At 34.4% G+C, this 17,823-nt stretch overlaps 1 pseudogene; it reads left to right on the forward strand.

Moving 5' to 3' along the window:
* Positions 1–16,459: 16,459 nt before the first annotated feature.
* Positions 16,460–17,579, forward strand: LOC149554442 (T-complex protein 1 subunit delta pseudogene; annotated as a pseudogene).
* Positions 17,580–17,823: the final 244 nt, after the last annotated feature.

A 17,823-nucleotide genomic window follows, 5' to 3' on the forward strand; every position in this document is an offset into this window, starting at 1 on the left:
TCTGGACTAGGATACACTAGTATTGAAGAAGGAGAATCATCCAAAAGTGCTAAAGAAAGAAGTAACAAAGGTAAGGACTCAAAACCTACTTGTCATAATTGTGGTAAGAATGAACATACTAATAAGGTGTGTAGGAGCAAGACTGCAAGTCAGAATGTTAAGTAGAAGAGCATGGGTCACTTCCATAAGTGCAACAAACAAGGTCATCAGGCACATGAATTCAGAACCAAGACCATGCACACTCAAAGATTCAAAGGATATTGTTATAACTATTAGAAGTATAGACATAGAGCTTTTGAGTGCAGATCCAAAATCAAGTGGTCATCAAAGAAGCAAACAAAGGAAAAGAACAATGATAACTCTTATAATTAAGATTATAATACAAGGTATAGTTGTCACTACTGTCAATAGTATGGACATGTTCTTGAGAACTGTATTAGAACACACTTCAGGAGTGATTAAAAAAGGTGAGTGAGTCAAACCACATGTTTTAGCTATTTGTAAACTAGTCACATCAGCTAATATTGTCCAACAAGGTCAAAGGAACCAAGTTGTGAGTTCAAAAAAGGAAAAGGCAAGGTAGATATTGAAAATGTCAGAGATGAGATGAATAAAACATGGAAGAGAAAGGATGGGATCACTTCACCCAATGGGTCAAGTGATCACACTTCATCAAACTAAGTAATCAAGAGGTATGTGGGACTGATATTTAAACAATTCACCATACATCAGTTCCAAAGATTTAGTTCTAAAAAGATTACATATGCATGAATAAAGATGCAAAGTGTTATTAGAAATCAAGGAAAAATCTTTAAGTTTTGTCAAATTTTCATGTTATTGCCGAGCATGAAAAGTATCTTATAATTGCTGAGTAAAATGTTAGTGGATGTCGAGCTAATGAAATTGGTAAGTTGAGGCCAAGCTCATAATGGTTTCCGAGTGAATGGAAAGACATGTGGATGTTGAGTGAGCTAGAAATCTATTGATGCCGAGCTTACAGTTGTATAAGCACTTAACATTAATTGCAGTATTTTAAGGGCTATTTGATTGATTTTTTCTCATTTAACATCATTTAATATGAGAAAGAACACAAAGTGCTAAAGGCGATCTAAAGAATTTGATTTGAGCATTTGTAGGATTTTTGAACGACTGTTTGACACCATTTCATCAGGAATAATAAGGTATTTGCCATGTGTCGAGCTACACAGTTTCAAATTTCACAAACCCTAGATATATGTAATGGAATCTAGTTCTTCTAAAGCGAAAGGTGTAGAGGGAAAAGAGCTTTTAAATGTTTATTTAATTAGCAATGAGATCAAATAACCTATTTTTAAGGCTATTCTAGAAATAGCGTACAAGCAAGATCCCTCTGGTGTGTTGTCTATGATACCACCACGAGTCTTGATGATTCAAGATGTCAAGAATTGTTACACTTGCAATATTGGAAGCATAGGTGACGTGGAAATCAGAGAAGAATATGGGAGATTATGTGAAAATGGAGTATTGAAGGAAGAATACAATATTATTGAGATGAAAGGGTTAACTTGTGCCCTAGATTTCCCTAATGTTTTCAAAACTAAGTGGATTAATATTTTCTTAAGAAAAATTCATGATAGCTCAATATCGTTAGAGAATGGGCTAGTTAAAATCACAAAGAAAATTATTCATAGAGTAATAGGGTATCCATCCCTAGATCAACCAAAGACTATGAAAAGTGAGTCAAAGGAAGTCATTGAAAAGAACACATGGGCTGTATGGAACAAAAGGGGAATGACCATTGATACAATCACATATCCCCTGATAAATTTTGTAGTGAGGGTAATAACACACAAGTTTTATCAGTCAAGCAGATTAAATAGTATACCTTGCATTGCAGTGGATATGGGCTAAAAAATTGTGTAGAAGATCATACTTATGATCTTGCCAAGTTGTAGTTGCAACAATTGATTGAAAATTTGGGAGCTATAAGGAAACCAAGAGTGCTCAATGCAAATTTGGGTCTATTATGGTATGTATTTTCTTCTATATCTAGAATACATTTCCTACATTTGGTAAGGTTGCATGGAAGACAAATAGAACAATTGCAATATAGATAGAAGAATTCATTGAACAATTAGGTGATAACTTTGAGTCAGTGATGACTAGTTATTTTGAAGATTTTAAACAATCTATGAAGAAAAGATTAAGGATACTAGTCTCACTAGTGGAGAAACATTATGATAATGTTTTCTTTCTAGTTGATACTGATCACACATATGCACAAGTAGCCATTCCTAGGGTGAGATCGATAAGGCCATTAGGATATGAGATTAATGTTTATGAGGCCTCTACAACAATCACAACATTACTTATAGAAGAAGTGCACAAGGAAGCCAAAGTTTTTGGTCATTATGAATTGGCCAAATAAAAGATCACTATAGATTTGAAGATTGATTTTGTGATCATGAAGAAGAACAAATTGGTGAAGAAACTAAAAGAAAAATTTGGTGAAGGAGCCGAAGAATAAGAAGAAGAGGAAGATGATGAAGAAGAAGAGGACACATAGGTTCAAGCACCATTGGCATTAACACAAGGTCAAAGAGAGGATCAACAAGAGGAGGAAATAGAAACTGCAAAAGGTGTTGAGGAAGAAGAAGCTGTGGAAGCACCTATTCCTACTGACAAGAAGAAAAGAAAGGCAAAGACACAAGCAGTAAAAAAACCAAAGAAGGTTGCAAAACCTAGTCAACTCAAAATAAAAGCACCTACCACAAGGACTAGTACAAGAGTCACTATGCAGAAGGCTAAAGAGGTAGCCAAGCCTAAAGAGTAGGAAGGTGGAGTACAAAAAATACCAAGTATAATGTATGTTGCTCAGGATGAATTTGATGAGAGAAGACTGAATCTGATGACATCGACCAATTCCAAGTGGTGAGTCATAGTCCCTACTCAAACTTAGACAATTTATGTGAGAACATTAAAACAATGCTGATTTATTAGGTTTCTCTCACATTGAATTTGATAATCTTGGAGAGATTGAAAATAATCAAGTAGAGGAGGCAATATATGCTTGATGGCTACATTGAAGAAAGCTACTCTAGAAATTGCCAACTCCATACCTTAGAGTCTATATGAAAGTGTTGAGCAAAAATGACATTATTGTTTAAACACAAAAAGAAAAATTAGGGAGACATCCCTTGCTCAAGTTATGCCAGAACTTACTAAGGCTAAAATGTCTAAAGCCATAAAGAAATATGCTGTGAGATTTGTACCTAAGTATAGGGCATTTAGCATATTATAGAACAACATAGAGGATGTTGTACTGAAGTCCAAACAGATGTGGAAAATAACATATGGACTGGAAAAATCAAAAGAAGATGATCGAACAACTATTGAGACAGTAGAAGATGAAGAAGATAACAATGAACAAGCATAGTTGAGGGAGGTACTGATATGGATGTTGATAATCAGGCAACAACTGAGGAAGAGCAACAATCAGAACAAAGTGTACAAGATTCATAAATGCCGAGTGCCAATCCTCCATAGGTGATAAGTGCAAACACTAAAACTATCAAAGTAAGGGATGTTTCTAATCCTACTAATTAGACCATCAATCCCCTAATAGAGGAATATATGAAAAGGATACTTATCCAATCTACACTACAAGCCAAATTATATGAAAACTCTGTATTAGTAAGTGTGGATGAAATTCAGAAGTCAAAGTCTATGACTACAAGAGAGGAAGTGAAAATACAATAAATACCTACAATCACTCCTCAAGTCACAAGTGTACAACCTTTACAAGCCTTAGTTGTATATCAAAGGAAGGAGACAATAGGTTGCACTGTTAGTACACTCATGGAAGACACTCCAGTCTTAGAAAATGTGCAAGAATCTAAAAAAGACAAGGTTGAGACAGTTGAAGAAGACAAGGTGGAAATGCAAGTAAATGATGCGACACAAAGCCAAATAGGTCAGGTAGATGCACTTGCACCTCTAGCACAAGATCAAGGTGCAACTAAAATCAAAGAGGCAAAAAAGGACAAGTTAGAAGAGAGAAATTTGGCACCCAAGCCGAAGGAGCTAGTAGAAATTCAAGCACTAGTGACATTACTAAAATTTGACACTCCTTCTAGTCAAACTCTTCAAAGGATGAGCACAGATGCAACACCTTTGCAATTCTCAGTGCCAAGTCCTAGCTCATCTAAGGTAGAAGAGGTAATTACTTATGGAGATGTTAGCCTAGATGAAGAACTTGTATTGCCCAAGTTTGATTATGTAGCAATAACAATTGAGTAGATGGGTATACTACAAGAGGCCCTAGCAAGGAAGAAACATCAATAACTACTGAGAAGGGAGCATAGGGAGAAGAAAGCTTTGATTGAGATCAAAAAAATTTTCTTAGATGCATTTAGTCTTCCTACTCTAGATGAAACAAAGCACATTATTGAACAATTCACCACTATAGTGGAAAGAGTAAGTGACATAGACCTGGATACTAATGTCAAACTATTAGAATGGTTTGAGAAGAAGTTTCAAAACAAAGTGAATGAGAAGATATCTATTGATATTGCACTAACACAACTTGCATTGGCAACTAAGATAGATAGTGTGAAAAAGGTATTAGAGAACATTTTCTCTTTATACACCAAATTGTGTAATCCGACACTCTTCACATAGGAGATAAGGAATCACATCTTGAGTTTGGAGAGTCAAATGCAATCATCCAATGCAAAATTGCTCATGTCTCCAGCTCAAAGTTGGAAACACTTTAGGACCCTTTTGCAATCCCAAAGTCAGTTAGCAACATTACAAGAAGATGAAGCCAACATAAGGGCTAAACCAATCAACATCCAGTCTACATTGCCTCCTCAAATGGAGATTTTACATAAAGAGCTAGGCTATGCAGAAAAACTTATGAAGAAAGACCCCAATCTGTCTACATTAGATGGCTTAGTACACCTTGCTAGCAAGCTAGCCATCCAAATTAAGCCTTTGGAGGTAGCTTGTGTTGATAATAGATTGAGGGACATTGTTGAAGAAAGAGATTGTTGAGAACAGAATGATACAAGTATGAGAAATATATTTCAATCATTGTTTTGTCACTGATGTCAAACCTACTATTTGTTAGTAAGAAAATTGCTCATATGATTTAAGTACTATCACTTATTTGATTGATGAAGAGGATTTTGTCAAAAGATGTAGCAATAACACCTAGAGGAAAGGTTGAGCTATGTTATGTAAAGGAGTACAAGAATCAGTTAAGACAGTGATAACATGATGTATTGATAATCTACTTAAGGTTACAAAGGCTGGTTACACTAAGTATAGAAGAAGAAGTTAAACAAAGTTTGTTTACCAAGCTTGATTGAGTGGATAGTAGGTGCTGAGAAAAGTTAGTGTAGGCCGAGTAAAAGTCTATTCTAGTGTATACCGAGAAAAATAGTGGATGCCAAGTAAAGTTTAATCGATGCCGAGCACTAATAAGTTTTAGTTCATGCTGAGTGATTTTATAGAGGATGCCCAACAACATAGTATGTGCCGAGCATCAGAAACAAGTTAATGCTAAGTGGCTGCATTATTTGAAAGATCGTGACTTTGATGGATTTGAGCTGACAAATTTGTTTTCTTGAATTGTGTGAACTAGGTGGAAGATAAGATTAATGAGCTGGTGACACAAAACTCAAGAACTAGGTGGAAGATAAGATTAATGAGCTGGTGACACAAAACTCAAGGTAAACCATTTTGAGGAGAATTCAAAGATAATTGAAGGAGAAGTTTCTAAAAGAGATATGAAATATGGGGTAGATTCATTGTATCCTACCTAATTTGTCCTAACCCTAAATTGGACGATGGAGAATGAGCAACAAAAGATCTTAATTTCCTATTTATAGGAATGGTTGGTCAGAAGCAAGGGTTTTCATGTGCAAGAACCTAAGGAAGAAAAGGAGTCAAGGTTTTTGCTTCATCAAGTGACTTAAGAGAGGAGTCTGCATTGGCATGTTAAGAAAGAAGACTTAAGGGTATGGATGCTTGAAGGGTGAACAAGCTGTTAGAGCTAAAATGTGTGAAGGCCAAGTAGAATGGAGGACTAAAATAGAGATCTATAATATACAAATGGAGTAGTAAGTTGTTATTAGATCAAGCCTTATGGTTACTTTCTAATAATTGTACTAGTCTAGGGTAATTCTTTGGATTAAGGTTGACCTAATAGTCATTTGTAAATCTTTTAACTGGGTGATATTCCAAGTGAATGGTCTGAAGTCCTCCAACAAGGCTCACTCTTAATAGGGTGATTGAATCCTTTAATAGGGTCACATTTAATAGTGTGTATTGTAACTTTTAACCAGGTTGGCCTTTCACAGGACATCACTTTAGAAGAGTGAAAAAAGGGTAGCATGTTACTGGTGGTTTTTCCCAAATTGGGTTTTCACGTAAATCATTGTGTCAAATGTGTTGCTGAATCTGTTATGTTTTATGTTTACATTTTTACAAATTGATTTGATAGTAACCTACAAGTTTTAAGTGATTGCATAATCTTATGGATGCATGCATGATGATAAATGTTATATGGGTTCACTAAGTTGTGATTTTTTTTTTTAATACATCTAGACCTTGGATAATTGATTCACCCCACTCTTAGTTATTCTAAAGTATTCCAACAATTGGTATCAAAGCCATCTGCTTAAGAGGACTAGTTTGAAGGTACTAGAAGCACAAAGATTAAGATGTTAAAAAGAGAAGTACCCAAGCTTAATAGAAATAACTTTCTTGCATGGAAAAGTTTGATGAAGCTACACCTTGGAGGACTTGGAGATCATGCACAATCTACCATTACTACTAAGCATGTTGATCCTGCTGGAGCTCCAACTCTCGAGGATATGAAAAAGAAGAAAGAACATAACCAAGAAATTCTTGAGATTGCCTCTGCCCTAAGTTATGCTGAATTTGATGATATCAAAGGTATTGAAAGTGCAAAGAAAATGTGGGATGCCTTAACCACCATCTATGGAGGAGACACTAATGTTCTAAAAGACAAAGTTGAAACTCTTAGAGGTAAGTTTGATGATATGAGGATGCATGAAGGTGAAAATATTGCTTAATATGCCTCAAGGATAAAAGATGTTGTTAATGCAATAAGAGTAGCTAATGGAAAAATAGATGATGATATTGTACTTAGAATTTTTTAAAGAATACTACTACCTATATATGGTATTACAATTTCTGCAATTCAAGAACTGAGATGTATACTAGGGAATAATCTATCATTTGAAGGTCTGGTAGGTAGACTCATTGCTTTTGAGCTATCTAATTTTGATAATTACAAACCTGAGAATATTGAATATGCTTTCAAAGCTAAGGTGTCATTGAAGGAACTTAATGAGAAGAAGAAGAAGAAAAAGATAAAATATGTGTCTAGTGACACTGATACAGATGAAGAGAATGTAGAACAATTTGAAACACTACTAGCAAGAAGATTCCACAAAGGTAAAGGCAAGTTCAAAGGTAAATTACCTATCATTTGTTTCAATTGCAATGAGGTTCGTCATATTGCTATTAGATGTCTAGAGAAGGAGAACTACATAGGTGGTGATAAATACAAAAGCAAAAGAGATGCAGACAACAAGGATTATAAAGATAAAGGCAAAAAATCATGGTACATTGCTGAAGAGGAAAAGTGGTGTATGTTGCAATGAAGGACGAATCTAATGAAGATGAGGAAACTACACTTGTGACTTGTGTGAACAAGAATGATAGATGGATTATTGACATTGGGTGTTCACATCACATGACTAGAGATAAAAGTAAGTTCATTACCCTAAATTATTATGATGGAAATAGTGTAAGATTTGGTAATGAAGCACCATGTTTGATAAAAGGAAAAGGTTCTATCAAACTCACAAATAAGATTTTATGTGACAATGCTGACTATGTTGAAGGACTTAACTATAATTTGTTGAGTTTTTCACAACTGAATAATTCAAGATATAAGGTTGAGTTTGAAAAGAAGATTGCTAAAATATATGACACAAATGGAAAACTAATTGGAAAGGGTGATCGGACTAGGAGTAATATATTCTACCTTGACATAGAGGATGCTACTTGTCTAGTTGTAAAATTTGATAATGTATGGCTATGGCACAAAAGGTTATGTCATGATAATTTTGATAACTTGCTCAATATTAGTAACATTAGAGAAGTTAGAGGTTTGCCTAAGTTGAAAAAACCTGATAATATAAGGAGCAAATAATGTCAGTTAGGAAAATTGACAAAGTCAAGTTTCAAAAGTAAAACTCATACCTCTAAAGAAATACTAGAGATTTTTGATACAAACTTGTGTGGACCAATTGAAGTGCAAATCTAGAAAGGAGATAAGTACATTATGCTGTTTGTCGATGATTATTCTAGAATGATGACGGTTACGTTTCTAAAATAAAAATTTGATGCTTTCCAAATGTTTAAGTGGTACTTAGCAAGAGTTGAGAAGGAAATAGGTAAAAGTCTGAAGTGTTTGAGATTTGACAGAGGAGAAGAATTTACATCAAATCAGTTTGAGATGTTTTGTAATGACAGAGGAATCAAAATACAAACATCTACCCCTAGAACCCCTCCACAAAATAGAATTTCTAAAAGGAGAAACATATCTATAATGGACTATGCTAGAACACTCATGATGGAGAAAAATGTTGCTTTGGAATACTAGAGAGAAGCTGTAAGTACAACTGTCTATACCTTAAACCATGTACAAGTCAAGAAAGGTACTCATTCAACACCTTTTGAACTATGGTATGGATACTTACCCAATGTAAAATATTTTAAGGTATTTGGAAGCAAATGCTATATTCTCAAAGACTTTAGGAATAGTAAAATAGATGCAAAAAGTGAAGAAGGTATATTCTTAGGATATTTCACAAGAAGTAAAGCTTATAAGTGTTTAAATACTAACACTAACAAAGTTGTGGAAACTGTAAATGTAAATTTTGATGAATATACAAAAGTATATGAGGCTGAACCTATGAAAGAACCAGAAGAAAATAAATCATTTGTATACTTTGATGAAGGTATTCCTATTGAAGAAGATGCTACAAATCAAGCTAAAAACCAACAACAAGTTTCAGTGACTACAGAGTCACATACTATGAATACCGAGTTGCATTTAGGAACTAAGCTACATTCAAATGCCGAGTTATAGAATGAAGTCGAAACACATTCTGATTCTAAGATTAGTAGAGATACTGAGCTACCTAATAGAGATGTACACAATGACTCTGAAGTTGAAAGACAAAATGAAAAAACTAGAGTTGAACCAAGATTGTCCAAATATGTCAAAAGACATCATCCTGCTGCACAAATTATTGGAGATAAAGATGCTAGACCAATGATAAGAAACATATTGAGAAATGATACATGTTTACTGAGCATGAAAGAACATAAATTAGTGAGAGATGCATTAGAAGATGTGAACTAGAGTAAAGCCATGGAAGAAGAGATGAGACAAATTGAGAAAAATAAAACATGGACTCTAGTTCCTAGACCAGAAGACAAAAATGTGATTGGCACCAAGTGGGTATTCAGATAATAAGCTAGATAAAAATGGTATAGTCATAAGGAACAAGGAAATATTAGTTTGCAAAGGATATGCACAAGAAGAAGGAATTGATTATGGAGAGATATTTTCTCCTATTGCTAGATTGGAAGGAGTAAGAACTTTACTTGCTTAGTCTGCATATAAAGGTTTCAAAGTTTATCAAATGGATGTTAAATCTCCATTTCTAAATGACATATTAGAGGAAGAAGTTTACATAGAATAGCTAGAAGGATTTGTTGATGTTAACAATAAGAACATGGTATGTAGATTACACAAAGCTCTATATGGTTTGAAACAAACACCAAAAACATGGTATGAGAGACTTCATAATTATCTTGTGATGATTGGATTTGAAAGGACTGATGATAACAACAATCTGTACATGAAGACAAAAAAAGGAAAAAGTATTTTGTTATCTAAATTTTTGGTTGATGATATCATATTTGGAGGTCAAGATGCTTTATGTAAGGCTTTTACAAATGAAATGAAGCAAGAATTTGAGATTTCTATGTTTGGAGAGATCAAGTTCTTTGTGGGCTTGCAAGTATATCATATACATCACTCAGTCAAACTATGTCAAACAAATATTGCAAACTTTTGGATTGGAGGATTCCAAACCAGTAAGTACACCTATGGCAATAGGACACAAGTTGTCAAAGAATGATGATTCAGTTGAGGTGAATCAAACATTGTACATGTCTATGATTGAAAAATTACAATATGTAGTACATAGCAGACCTGACATTGCATTATCTAGAGGGATAGTTATAAGATTCTCTGCTAATCCCAGGGAGAATCATTTGATGGCTATAAAGAGAATAATAAGATATCTAAAAATAATATAGGAGTATGGTCTATACTATAAGAAAAATGAGAAATTTGAATTAAGAGCCTATACTAATGCTGATTGGGTTGGAAACATTGATGACAAAAAGAGCATCAGTGGAGGAGCCTTCTTCTTAGGCAAGAGGCTATTTACATGGACTAAAAAGAAACAAAACTACATTTCACAATCTACTACTGAAGCTGAATATGTTGCTACTACTGTAAATTGTACAAACATTGTATGGATCAAATAGCTACTCAAAGGTATGAAGGAAGAGATCATAGAACCGGTGACACTTTATTGTGCTAATACAAGTGCTATAAACATATCAAAGAATCCTATGATGTACACAAAGACTAAGCACATTGCAATCAAGTATCATTACTTGAGAGAATTAGTTCAAGATAAAGAGGTGAAGATGGAACATGTTAACACAAAAGGAAAAATTGATAATATCTTTACAAAAGCATTACCTAAGGATTCTCATGAGTATCTAAGAGGTAAAATAGGGGTGATACCCCTATCAAAGGCTATCTAAGTAACAAAAGGAATGCTCTGCATCAAACAAGCTGATTTTCATATGTTACAAATGGATGCAGAGGATCTTACTTTAGGAGCTACCTAAAGTAATCAAAGAACTGGCACTACAAATCAGTCACAAGCAAGGTGACAAAGGAAGAAATTGAAGAAGCTTATATTTTCATGTTAAGATGACAAGTCTTTGGCATTGTTGTCAAAGAGGGAGATAGTTATTGATTAAGGGAAATACAAGAAATAGGGAGATAGTTATTGATCAAGAGATATACAAGAGATTGGAGATTTAACAAAGAGGGAGAAATCCTAACATCTAACTAGTAAGAGGGGAATATAAGAAAAAATCCAGAGGGTGTTATAAGGATGACACAAAGGAGTTTTGTAACCTATTCAGAAGATGGAAGTTGTTGATAGAGGGAGAGATTTCAATACAAGAAATTATTTTCTTTTTGGTATTTTGTTGGTCTTACTATTTTAACATCGTCAGTTTGGTTTATCATCAATGCCAAAGAGGAGACTGTTGAGAATAGCTTGAAGGAGATTGTTGAAGAAAGAAATTGTTGACAAAAGATTTATACAAGTATGATCAATATGTTTCAATCATTGTTTTGTCACTGATGTCAAACCTACTACTTGCTGGTAAGACAACTGCTTATATGATTTAAGTACTATCACTTATTTGATTGATGAAGAGGATTTTATCAAAAGATGTAGCAATAACACTTAGAGAAAAGGTTGAGCTATGTTATGTAAAGGAATACAAGAATCATTTAAGACAATGATAACATGATGTATTGATAATCTACTTAAGATTATTAAGGCTATTTACACTAAGCAAGTATAGAAGAACAAGTTAAACAAAGTTTGTTTGCCAAACTTAATCAAGTGGATAGTAGGTGCCAAGAAAAGTTAGTGCAAGTAGAATAGAAAATTAGTTGTAGCCGAGTAAAAGTCTATTCTAGTGTATGTTGAGAAAAATAGTGGATGCTGAGTAAAGTTTAGTTGATCTTGAGCACCAGTAAGTTTTAGTTTGTGCCGAGTGATTTTATAGAGGATGTTAAGCAATGTAGTATGTGCCGAGTATCAGAAGCAAGTTAATGCCAAGTGGCTGCATTATTTGAAAGATCATGAATTTGATGGATCTGAGCTGACAAGTTTATTTTTTTGGATTGTGTGAACCAGGTGGAAGATAAGATTGATGAGCTGGTGGCACAAAACTCAAGGTAAACCATTTTGAGGTGAATTTAAAGAGAATTGAAGGAGAAGTTCCTAAAAGAGATATGAAATATGGGGTAGATTCATTGTATCCTACCTAATCTATCCTAAACCTAAATTGGATGATGGAGAATGAGCAGCAAAAGATCTTAATTTCCTATTTATAAGAATGGCTAGTTAGAAGCAAGGGTTGTCATGTGCGAAACCTAAGGATGACAAGGAGTCAAGGGTTTTACTTCATCAAGTGACCCAAGAGAGGAGTTTGCATTGGTATGTTAAGCATGAAGGCTTAAGGGTATGAATGCTTGAAGGGTGAACAAGCTGTCAGAGCTGAAATGTGTGAAGGCCAAGTAGAATGGAGGACTAAAATAGAGATCTATAATCTACAAATGGATTTGTAAGTTGTTATCAGATCAAGCCTTAATGTTACTCTCTAATAATTGTATCAGTCTAGGGTAAATCCTTTGGATTAATATTGACCTAACAATCATTTGTAAATCCTTTAAACATGTGACATTCCAAGTGAATGATCTAAAGCCCTCTAACAAAGCTCACTCCTAATAGGGTGATTAAAATCCTATAATAGGGTCACATTTAACAGTGTGTATTGTAACCTTTAACAAGGTTGGACCTTTCACAGGAAATCACTTTAGAAGAGTGAAAAAAGTGTAGCATGTTACTGGTGGTTTTTCTCAAATTGGGTTTTCACGTAAATCATTGTGTCAAATGTGCTGCTGAATCTGTTATGTTTCATGTTTACATTTCTACAAATTGATTTGATAGTAACCTACAAGTTTTAAGTGATTGCATAATCTTATAGACACATGCATGATGATAAATGTTTTATGGGTTCACTAAGGTGTGAAAAGTTTTATTTATACATCTAGATCTTGGATAACTAATTCACCCCCCCTCTGAGTTATTCTAAAGTATTCCAATAGCTTGTGATAATTGGGATGTAACTCTTAAAATTATACTTGAGGTCCATAAATATTTTTTGGACAAATACACTATTAGTGTTGAACCCATTGACATCAATGTCAAAAAGGGGGAGTAAGAGCAAGTGGGAAAGAAAGCAAGCAGAAAACAAAGAAAGAGTATCAGTTTATGTAAATCTACTCAGCAGGAGAAAGATTTTGATACAAAGTACAATACAAAATAGATCAAACAACTAAGGGGGAGTTGTAAGATTTTGAGTTATAAGTCATTTTGCAAAAAATTGTATATTTAAAAATTTTGTATAGAAGTTGAATAATCATTTATGTTATGCTCGTAAGAATAAGAGTATTAATGTATGACCAAATGTTTTTGACACTCATGTCAAAGGGGAAGATTTTTAATCTTAGATTGGATTTGACAAGTTTTTATCTATACACTTAAGTCATTTACTTAGTTTATTCTAAACAAGCAACATGTGTCAAGCAGAACATATAAGTTAGAGCATGCCGAGTAAATAGTAAGTGCCAAGTCACTCATATGCCGAGTCACTCAAGTGTCAAGTAGACATTATGTGCCGAGTGATTCAAGAGCCAAGAAAGCAGTCTATGCCAAGTCATTTAGATGCTGAGTGACATCATTGAAGTCACAGTATATGCTGAGCACCAAGGACTTCAGATGCCAAGTAACACAGTTTTGTCATAGTTGTTTGTATTGGCACAAACTACTATGTAAACTATTTTTAGGCCGACTTAAGGATTGAATTATGATATTTTGTTGATAAGGATGAACCTTAAGTGAGAATCCCTATGTATTATATGCATCCAATCAGGTAAAGAGAAGGTTCAAGTGACAATATGGATGAATCACAGCCATTGATTCATACCTAACCCTAAGTCACTTAGTTCTTCTTAAGGAGGACAAACCCTAAACTTCTTATGAGTGAGAAAGTGAATGAATGAATGATCAAGAGGAGTTTTTCATGCACAAACTAGGACATTCATGGTTACCAAGATATTATGATCTGAATTGCATTGAATAATCAGTTAAAGGAGAATAGAGGAAGGAAATAGTGAACAATAGAGAGACATCTGATCAAGAAAGATCAAGTACACATCAGTATAAGGATGATCTATCATCAAGCAAAAAAGTGCTAAATTTTAGGATCATTGTTGAGACATTCTAATAGGCGAATCAATTAAGTCTCTTGATAGAGTAGTTCTAACAGGCTATATCAAAATCCTCTAACAAGGTGCTTACTTAATTGTGAGTTGAATTCCTTTAACTAGGCACACTTCTAATAGGGTGTTGAAATCCTTTAACAGGGTAAGACCTAACAATTTTTGTAGGCCTTTAATAGGGCATACCTTTTATAGGGTAGATCATGTTTCATGATCAAACATTGTAACCTTCACTGGATACACTTTATTACTGTAGTAATGAAGATTTGTGGGTGTCATCCCCACTCTAGTTTTACCTTCTCATTGGAGGGTTTCTGGGTAATCATATTTTGTGTCATATATGAGTGGATGCTTACTTATTTACATACTTTAGATGTATATTCTTTACATGATATTTTAATTTACTTATTTAAAATGTGAGATGGATGTGTTGTTGAATTTTTTATGGGTAAAAGTTTAAAGCACTGATTCACCCCCTCCCCCTCTCAGAGTTTACCTTTCCTATTATAATTCCAACAAATGATTTATCATCTAAATTTATAATCATAATCTATTTTTGATAGGGTTTCTTATTGGAAAAACATGATAGATGCAGTTGTTATTGGTGATCTGGGGTTTAAAGCCCCAACTGAGGCTAAGTTGAGTGGATAACTCTTGGATGAAATGGTAGAGGATATGAAGGTTGAGCTTGAGGACCACCAAAAGGAGTGGATCTAAAAGGATTACACCATCATGATTGATTGTTGGATAGATAGGAGGAATAAAACATTTTTCAATTTTCTTGTTTCCTGTGGAGGTGATTAATCATTCTCCTTTCCTACATACATTGTGAATTGTGAATCATGATTGAATATTTTAAATTTTGATTTGTTGATAGCTAATTTGTTGATGATCCATGATAATTCATTGTTTTGTAGGATGTACCATGTTCCTCAAATCTATTGATGCTTCTGCTCATATAAAAGATGCCACATACTTATGTGAGGTTATTGAGGAAGTCATAGCAGAAGCGGGGGAAAAACATGTGGTGACAGATAATGCAACAAGTTATGTTGTTATAGGTAAAATTTTAACTTTTCAAGTTTTGAAAATAAATTTATTTAAATTTTGAACTTTTTCTAATTCTAAGTTTCCTAAGTTCTAACATGTTTTAATTTCTAATTAACTTAAATTTTTGTAGGTAAACTTTTGATGGAGAGGCATCCCACCATATTTTGGTCTCCTTGTACAACACATTGCCTTGACCTCATGTTGGAGGAAATTGATAAGCTTGGGTGGGTCAAATCACATGTCGAAAGGTCAAAAAGTATATGCAAGTTTATTTATAATCATTCATTCGTACTTATTACAATGAGGGACTAGACATGAGGAAATGAGTTAACTTGTCCATGCATCATGAGGTTTGCCTCAAATTTCATCACACTACAGTCCTTGTTGACATCAAGGGATGATTTGAGGAGCATGTTTGTTGGGTGGGAGTGGATTACATCTTCTTATGCTATGACCACTATAGGGGTAGATTTGGTGAATTGTATCTTTGATGATGATGGTTTTTGGAAACATGCTAAAGAAATCCTTAAGGTAAATTTATTGCAATTTAACAAACCAGTAAATTTGGACCTATTTTTTGACATGGTTCTAGTCAAAATTTGATAGTTGAACATTGAAAGTCAATGTTGCCAGAATTGCATCGAAAGTTTGACACATTCCACAACTGACGATGTATTGATGGCAAGATTTGTCAAAAATCATCCCCATGCTGACACTAGACAACTAATTCAAAATTTCAAACTATTGACACTAGCCAGAGATGATTCGACATGTATGGTATACCATAAAAAAAAACCCCATCAAACTATTGAGTCTAGCCAGAGATGATTCAACAAGTTTTTTATACCATCTATGAAAAACTGTGTCAAAATTTTGACGATAGCTAGAGTTTTCAAAAAAAAGAAGAAATTTTCGTTTTATTTCTTATGGATGGGCTCTATATTGGAGTCATCATCTTTAATTGAGCTCATCATATAGTGTTTGGATTTGCCAGTGACTACAATGAGAAGTAAGAAAATACTTGTTCGAGTGAGAGGGATTTGATCTGACACTCAAAGTTGCATTAGAGGGTATTCAATATTCTAATTTGCTACTAGGGTTTTGAGAGGAGAAGCATATAACATAAAGAAGTTTTGGAAGAAGTTGAAAATGGCAACCACAATGCAGCACCCGCAGGTAGCACCGACTACCAAGACAAAAGAATACGCTGACACCAAGTGCAGGGCATCATCCAACATGCCAACATCATCACAGTGAAGGACATTGCGGACATAGTTCAAACCTCACTAGGTCCCAAGGGCATGGACAAGATGCTCTGCACCTCCTTGGGAGATGTGATCATCACCAAAAATGATACCACCATTCTTAACAAAATGGAGGTAACTTAGCTAGCTGTTAAAATGCTTGTAGAGCTTTCAAAATCTCAAGACATTGTTATTGGTGATGACATGACAATAGTTGTTGTCATTTTTGGTGCGATTCTTAAACAATTCATGAATTCACTATCTAAGGGGGTTCATCCTACCATTATGTTGGAGGCCTTTCATAGGGCCTCTGAGAATGTTGTTGAGGTTTTAACTGCCATGACTATTCCTGTCAAATTGATCGATCGTGACTCTTTGGTGAAAAGTGTGAGCACTTGTTTGAATAGTAAGGTTGTCAACCAATATTCTACCTTATTGGCCCCACTTGCTATTGACGTCATCTTGAATGTCATTGACCCTGCGAAGCTTGACATTGTGGATTTGAGGGACATCAAAGTTTTGCAAAAAATGGACAGGATTGTTGATGATACAAAGATTGTTAAGGGTTTGGTGTTTGATAAGAAGGAAAGCATATAATTGGAGGCCCCACCAGGATTAAGAATGCAAAGATTGGCATAATATAATTCAAAATTTTGCCTCCCAAGACAAATATTGAGCAAAGCATTGTGGGCTCTGATTATAAAATGATGGATAGGATTTTGAAGGAGGAGAGGAATTATATTCTGGGTATGATAAAGAAGATCAAATCCACTGAATGAAATGTGTTATTGATCTAGATGAATATTCTATGAGATGCTGTCACTGATGTTTCATTGCATTATCTATCCAAGGAAAAGATTTTGGTGGTGAAGGATGTGGAAATGGATGAAATAAAGTTCATTACCAAGACACTGAATTATTTACCCATTGCTAATATTGAACACTTTAGGGAGGAGAAGTTGGGGCATGCTAATTTGGTTGAAGAGGTTTTGACCAGTGACATTGACATGGACTGGGTTGTCTGAAACATATATGCATTTTTCAAAAAATCCTATATCCCTAGTCTATCACACAATCTTTTGTTGCTTCAAGTAACAACTTTGAACTAGCAATAATTATTGTTGTTGCAAGTTTTGGTATAGATTCCGAGGAAGCCCTAGCTGCAAATATTGGACCTTTAATTGAGGTTCCAATTTTTCTTTCATTGGTACATGTAAAACTTGCTTTTAGAAGACGCTGGTTTGGAGAAGTTACTAACAAGAGAAGTGT

Source organism: Cupressus sempervirens, chromosome 5 (assembly GCF_028749045.1).
Source record: "Cupressus sempervirens isolate cs-2001-9-10 chromosome 5, ASM2874904v1, whole genome shotgun sequence".
NCBI lineage: Eukaryota > Viridiplantae > Streptophyta > Pinopsida > Cupressales > Cupressaceae > Cupressus > Cupressus sempervirens.